The 7968-nt window shown below is 38.3% G+C and overlaps 1 protein-coding gene and 1 pseudogene across 1 annotated transcript in view; one reads left to right on the plus strand and one right to left on the minus strand.

Annotated features, from left to right (window-relative positions):
• Positions 1–7968, minus strand: part of LOC102848488 (chromosome unknown open reading frame, human C9orf3) — a 704390-nt gene that overhangs the window by 387202 nt on the left and 309220 nt on the right. The gene's annotated exons all lie outside the window — the stretch shown is intronic.
• Positions 4185–4962, plus strand: LOC102871982 (annotated as a pseudogene).

The raw sequence follows: 7968 nt of genomic DNA on the forward strand, positions 1-7968 counted from the left end.
GTGGTCTGTTCCACAATCAGCCCCCGGCCTAGTTTTCACAGCTGATATTGAGCTTCTCCAGCGGTTCCTTCCACAGATGTAGTCGATCTGATTCCTAGTAGTTGTACTGGACACAATGGTTCCTAATAGCAACAAACTTCAAGTTAGTCAAATGTGGGAATATCTGGGCTATGCCTTTTTGAAAAATTGGTTTTCTTAGAAATTAGCATGATGTTATTTTTGAAGTATGAAGTTGTAACTCTGCACGGACCATAGACATTCAACATTATGTACTTAAAGGTTTAAAGTACTGCAAACCAGATTTACTGTTCAGATAGTCATATACTAGTTTTTCTACTTTTGTTCCTGTACTACATTTTGTTTATTGTTTCTTGTTTGTAACACTTTGCTGAGCTACTTAAAAGCAAATCTTACAGCACAATCTGTCTCAAATTCATTCCAAATTGTGTATTTGATTTTCCAAGAAAATAATTACAATTTTTTTAAAAGAACTGGATTTTGCCTTCCCCCATAAAAGGTGTGCTGGGATCTTAATTCTTATACTTGAGGATGTAATCCCATTTGGAAACAGTCTATGAGAAGTTGTGCTGCTAAATCAAAGGCTACATCTCTCTGGAAGTTAGAATTCACCAGTGGATGAAGGTGTATAGGTAGAAAGATATACAAATCTCCTTACAGCCTCAGAAACTCATGTAATGATTAGCTATGAGTTTGTTTCAATTTGATGATAATGAACTAAGGCTTTTTTTATGTTCATGAAGTTGTATCAATGTAGAATGTGTCCTAAATCTAATCACACTATAAAGAGCTTCATTAGACATAAAAGAGAGGGCAAAGAAGGAGAGACTCCAGGAAAGGAGGGACAACGAACGCAGGAATGTTGGGCCTACAGATGAAAGACAGGCTGGAAGGCATAAATTCAGGTTTCCACCAAACTAATTTTGCAAAAAATTAAGTTTCTAGTGTTTTAAAACCACCCATTAGAAAGTGAAGAATAAGACACTGACCTACACTGAATTGCCTCTATAGCACTGACTTTAAAAAAAAAATCCTTTGCCACTTCTACCGGAAACAAAAATAAAATATTTGCTCTCTCAAGCCCCTGTAACTAACTTCTCCATTAATATCCCAAGTCTTGCATTTCTTCTCATCAAATGAAATGTATCAGATTTATTGGCTATCGATAACTAAATCCTATTTCTCTGGGATATTTCCCCAAACTTTCTTTGTGCTCAAGTGTATAAGAGAATGGGTAAGGATCACAGGAATTCCTTTTCTTCTAAATAATTCCTATAGCCCACATCTTCATCTCTTAGTAGTTGGCTTCTTGTAATTTGAAAAGCATCTGCATGCCTTTGGAAAGTATTCAGCTGCAAGTAATAGAAAACACTGGCATGCAAGGAGCTTGGTTTCTTCCTTAAAAAACTAGGCCCCCTGAGGAATGTGAGTGCTGATTGCCCACTGACTCTGCTGTATACTGAGTAGACTAGGTTGTTCTATCTTCCACCTTGCCATCTGTATGTTGGTTTTCATCTGCATGCTTGTCACTACAAGTTGGCCACTATAGCTCCAGCCATCACTTTTAAGTTTAATATAGAAAAAAAAAGAAGAAAGAAAGAAAGAATTGGGCTGTGTCAGTAGTTTGTATCTTTTCAATTGTTGTTAGGTGCTATTGAACTGATTTCTGATTTCAAGACCTACTGTAACAGAAAAGAACTTCCACAGGGAACAGTTCCCCACTGCTCCCCAGTAGCATTTTCTAGGCTATACTCTTCCTAGGAGAAAACTTCCAGGTCATTTCCTGCAGAGTGACTGGGTGAGTTCTGTAAAAATGTGGTGCAGTAGGATAGACTCTGATCTCCTCTAACTTCACGAAGGGGAGGGGGGAAATGCCTTCAGCATCCACAGCAGCCCAAGATGATTCCCATCAAGACAGCTGTGTCTTTATCATCCACTCTTTTTAACAATTCTGACACCAACCAAATCCCTCCACAACACTCTATACTCTCTGTTGGATTTGATAATTTGTTGGAGTGCCCACACAGGACTCACAGAACTCATGCTTATAGAGTTTATAGGGGAAGTAAGATTAAGGGTCAGGAAAGACTTAGTTCTCTAGTATAGAGTTCTTTGGTCATTGACCACTCCTAGCTATAAGGCAGCAAGGGAAAGAGGGTCTTTGCCTTTTTCTGATTCTGTATGGGGACTGGAGAAGAAGGGGCTTGCAATGAACATGTACTCACAGAGTGTATCAACTCAAAGAGGCAACTCGAGCTCACTCTTGTAAATGTCTTTACATAAATATTAGAGTCATTCTTCGGGACATATTGTAGAATGCACATACTTTAGGAAGAGATAACACATTAGAATAATTCACATCGAAGTACTAGAAACATATCACATTACATTTTTCTAAATAGGTGGCATTCACCATGGCAGATGAGTAAGTAAAGGAGCTTCAAAAACATCTGTTTCCTAACTTAACCTGATGCTTGATAGAATTTAGACTTTTATTTTACCTTCTTGATAGAGAGGTTCCATAGAAGATCAAAACATATTAAAAAGAACTTAAAGCCTTTGGAAACAGAGCCCTGTGCTTGACTCTTGTGTCCTACACTAACCAGCAACATCATAGCCGAATTCAACACTAATTTATTATCTTGTAGTTCTGTTCATCAGAAGGTTGACACAGGTTTCACAAGGCTAACATCACGGTGTTGGCAGACTGTGTGATTTTTGGCAGCTCTCCAAGATGTCTGTTTTCTTGCCCTTTCCTACTTAGAGAGGACTTGCTGCATTCCCTGGCATGTGAAGCCCTTTCTTCATCTTTAAAGACCACACTGGTGAATTGAGTCCTCACACCATGATCTTTCTAGTTCTCTCTTGAAACTAGAAAAGGCCTTATAAGATTCAATTGGCCCCTGTATTATCCAGAATAATTTCCCAATCTAGATTCCTAAACTCAAGTCCCTTTTGCAGATGTAACATTTTCACAGATTCCAGGGATTAGGACATTGACATGATGGGCGCCTTCTTTCATGAAGTACAATTACAATGGTCAACAACAAGAGGACAAAGGATAAAAAAATTATACACCTTTTAGCTGAACAATGCCCTGCTTGAACATGAGTGGGTAATAAAGAAATAAAAAAAAAACAACTAAAAAGTTTCTTGAAACAAATGAGAATTAAGACACAATTTACCAAAACCTCTAGGATATAGCAAAAGTAGAATTAGAGGTCAATTCATAACAATAAGCAAACATATCAAAAGGGAAGAAAAAAAGATAAGCTATTATAACCCAGTACTTCTAACAAGTACAAAAAGAACATTAAAAAAATCCCAAAACACCCAATAATCTCTAAAAGAAAGTAAGTTATAAAAAATTAGGGCAGAAATAAATGAAATATAAAACAGAAAAACAACTGAAACCACTAATAAGACCAGGAGTTGGTTCTTTGAAAAGGTCAATAAAATTTACAAACCACCAGCAAAGGTAACAATGGAAGAGAAAGAAAAGACACAGAAAATATTAATAAGAGATGAAAGGGTGATGTCACAAAAGAACCAACTGAAATAAAAAGGCTAAAAATAGAATATTATTAAAAACTATATTTAAAAAACTATGAAACATAGAGGAAATGGACAAATACAACCTACCAAAACGGACACAGACCAAAGTAGAATACCTGAAGAGAGTCATTACAAAAGGGGAAACTGAACAGGTCATAAAACAACTTTCAACTAAATAAAGTCCTAGACCATATGGTTTTACCAGTGAATTTTATCAAATATTCAGAGAAGAGCTATCACCAATTCTACATAAAATTATTTCAGATAATAGAAGAATATACACTACACCTAGACTCATTCAATGAAGCAACATATCCCTGATACCAAAGTCAGGTAAAGACAACACCAAAATAAAAAACTATAGGCCAATATCTCTCATGCACATAGATGCAAACATCTTCATTAAAATCCTGGCCAATAGAATCCAATAGTGGATCTATATCTATAGAACTAGGAGCCACTGTGGTGGGACCATGTGATAGCTGAACATCTTGCTCACTGGTATACAAAGGGTTGGAAAAACCACACTAGGCAAAGAGCTTGCCTCAAGATCAGGACTCAAATACATTAATGTGGGTGATTTAGCTAAAGAAGTCTGATCACTGGGTATCATGGAGTCTGGAAGGATGATTTTTCCCAAGGGCATGCCAGAAGATGCACAATAATGGCACAAATCCTGAAGGATGTTGGAATTACAGAATAGGAGCCAAGAGTCATAAATCAGATGTTGGAGTTTGCTTTCCATTATGTAACTACAGTTCTAGATAATACAAAAATTTATCCAAGCCATACAAAGAAAGCAACTGGTGATGCAGACGATGTGCGATTGGCAATCCAGTGTTGAGCTGACCAATATTTTACCTCTCCTACCCCAATGAGATTTTTTTTAACCACATATTGCACAACAAAGAAACCAAAATCCTTTGCCTTTGATCAAGCCTCTGGTCCTAGATTGCCACCTGATAGTTACTGTTTAACTGCTCCAAATTATAGGCTTAAATCTATACAGAAAAAGACATCTGGTGCTGCAGGAAGAATAACAGTTCCAATGCTAAGTGTTGGTTCTGTTACTAGCAGAGCTAGTACTTCCACATTAGGTACACTAACCGCACAAACCATGTCTGTTTCAACTAAACTAGGGACTCTAATGTCCCTCACAGGGCAACGATTTACAGTCCAGATGTCCACATCACAGTCCTCAATGGTAAAAGTATTGATTCCAACAACAGATGTTCAAAATGCTTTTATAAATCAATCATTAATTGGGCCAAAAATATTCTTATTACCGCTAGTATGGTATCATTACAAAATACTGCCAATAAACTAGCTAATGCATTGAAAAGAAAAGATGAAAATGACAATGGTGATGATGACTGTGATAATTTGTAATCTAGTTTTGATACATGTAACATATACGCTTGGTCTTAGATATATTGTTGTTGTTTATTGCCTTCAAGTTGAGCAGCTCTCTGTCTTCTCTCTCTCCCCCTTCCCTCCCTCCCTCCCTCCCTGTGTGTGTGTGTGTGTGTGTGGTGTGGAGTCTAGGAGGGCCACAAAAGGACTTTTGGAATGCTGATCAGACTGCTTTCTTCCTTTTTGAGTGAAAGTTTACAAAGCACACAATTTTCATGTAACCATTCATACACAAGTCATTCTGTAACATCATGCTCAATATCATTATAATCATACTTTTTCCACTTCTTTCCTCTAATTCCATCTCTTCTTCCATATCTGTTTCTCTTCTTTCTTTTGGGACACTGTGCTAATCAAGCTCTTATTTTATATTGCCTTTCCATTCACCCATCTTAACAATTGTCAATTATCTATTTCCTAATTTTTCCTTCCTTCGTGCTCACATCTCATCTGTAGTACTGTCATGCTGTTTCTTGACCAGGGGCTAATTACAGAGCTGTACACAAATTTTTAATTCCCTCAAGCTGTATTGTGAGAATATGTGTGCTTTTCTGGAGGCATATTACAATTTAGTGAAAAGTTTGAAAAAAAAAGGAAAAGGAAAGATAAAATCACAAATACCGTAGGGAGGTCTCCATTTTATCCATGGAGAAACTGAGGCAAAAATTAAAGCCAAGTCCAGTCTATAGAGACAGAAACAATGCCAGCAACTGGGCAGGCGACTCTACAGTCCTTCAAGTTTTTTGGACATAAGACCATTCCCAGCATGTCTTATATTTTACAAAACTATCTGAGGACAAGTTTTCTTTCTTTCTTATTTTAATTTGCTTTTTCCATAGAGGTACATTCTATTGCAAATGAAAGGTACTTTGTTTCCTTCAGGCACACCTGTAAAAACAGAAGTGATACTTTCATATATTCATGTCTGCTTCATTTTCTTTCAGACACAGTGAAAAATATGCCACAATAATAAATCCATTTTCCATCCTGGCCAGCTGGGAAGCAGCATTATGACTAGAATGACATCAATCAGCTATGACACCAAGTCAGCGGCTGGTTGGGAAAAGCTGGGCCAGGCAGTGGCAGTCTGGCTACGAGAGCAGGTCCAGGGAACCCTACACTTCTTACTAGAAAAATAGCATTTTTTATTTACATGGTACTTTTAAAATTAAACAGCAACAGCTACAATGCCTGATGTCATTGATAACTTAGTAACCCGTAACTAAGAAATGGCTATTATTGATTTGGATTGAACTGTACCCCCAAAAGATAACTTTAAATCATAACTCCTCTACTTATGAATGTGAAATTGTTTGCACAAAATAATTTCTTTAAGATACAGAATTAAGTAATACCAGAGTAGCTCCTGGTCTTCATCCTCCTGAGGGGTGACTTTCAAAGGGGGAGACCCCACATTGAAACAGAGGCAAACACACAGGGAAAACAGCATCATGTGAGGATGCACAAAATTACCACCAATGGCTGCCAGCAACAACTAGAAGGTAGGAGAGAAACATGAAACAGTTCCTCTCTCAAAACCTTCTAGAACTGTGAGGGGGGGCGGAAATGTTTGTTCTTCAAAGCTACCTATTTTGTGGTATTTTATTATAAGAACCTAAGAAGCCAGAGTTTTCTGTGTTTCCAAATAAGAGGAGATGAGTCTGGGAGAATATGCTCACAGTAGTATATCCACAACAGTGAAAATACGGAGCCAACCAAAGTGCTACATGACAGATGAGCAGATATACAAAATACAGTACATACATGCAACAAAATACACAAATAACAGAGTCCTCCCAACATAACATCTGGATGACATTATGCTGAGTGAAATCAACCACAAAAGGATATATACTTTGTGTATATACACACAGACATATATAAATACATATATAGACACATAGAAACAGATGCCATTGGGATGGGTTGGGGGATGGGAAGAAAGGGCTCTTGAAATAGGTACTCTTGTTGGTAGGTGCTCTGAGTCATCTCCACCTCACAGCAACCTAGAATAAAACCCTGCCCAATCTTGTGCCATCTACATAATCTGCTGTGCTTCAGAACATCAGAGCACAACTGTGTCAATCCACCTCATTGAAGGTCTGCCGCTCCTTCACTGGCCGTTCCAATCATGATGTCTTTTCCCGAAATAGTAGACACTTTCAATTTTGGTAACGGGAGAGGCAGCAGTGAATGTAGGTGATAATGCACACAGCTTGACCAACATAAATATCACTAAGAAAAAGATGGTTTTATGAGAAATACAATGTTGCAACACCACCAAATACTATATTATGGTTATATAATATGTATATAAGCATATATAGGTATGTACATGAATCTGAGTCTGTGGGTGCATATGTTGTCGTTGTTGTTATGTGGCGTCGAGTCGCTTGCAACTCATAGTGACCCTACATACAACAGCCCTAAACTCTGCTCTGTCCTTTGCCAATCTCACTGTCTCAGACACACCCATCCCGATTATCCCAGTCACTGAATCAATCCACCTCATAGAGGGCCTTCCCCTCCTGCGCCTGCACTCCACCCTCCCAAGCATGATGTCCTTCTCCAAGTACCGGTCTCACCTTACAACATGACCAAAGTATGCTAGACGGAGCCTCAGAATCCTTGCCTCCAAGGAGCAGCTCAGAATAACTCTCTCGATGATGAGTCTGTTTGTTTTCTTAGCAGTCCATGGTACCCTCAATACTCTTCTCCAACACCAAAGCTCAAAGGCATCAATTCTCCTTCTATCCTCCCTAGTCTCTGTTCAACTTTCTGATGCATAACAAGTGATACCAAAGACCATGGCCTGTATCAGATGCACCTTAGTCTCCAGAGAAACACCATTTCTCTTCAGTCCTTTGGAGAGGTCCCTAACAGCAGACTTTCCCATGGCAATAAGTCTCTTAATTTCCTGGCTGCTAGTGCCAAGAGTATTGACTGTGGAGCCAAGCAAACTAAAGCTGTGAACAATCTCAA

This window comes from Elephantulus edwardii, unplaced genomic scaffold (assembly GCF_000299155.1).
Source record: "Elephantulus edwardii isolate Elephantulus edwardi_28Jun2011 unplaced genomic scaffold, EleEdw1.0 scaffold00238, whole genome shotgun sequence".
In the NCBI taxonomy this organism is placed as follows: Eukaryota; Metazoa; Chordata; class Mammalia; order Macroscelidea; family Macroscelididae; genus Elephantulus; species Elephantulus edwardii.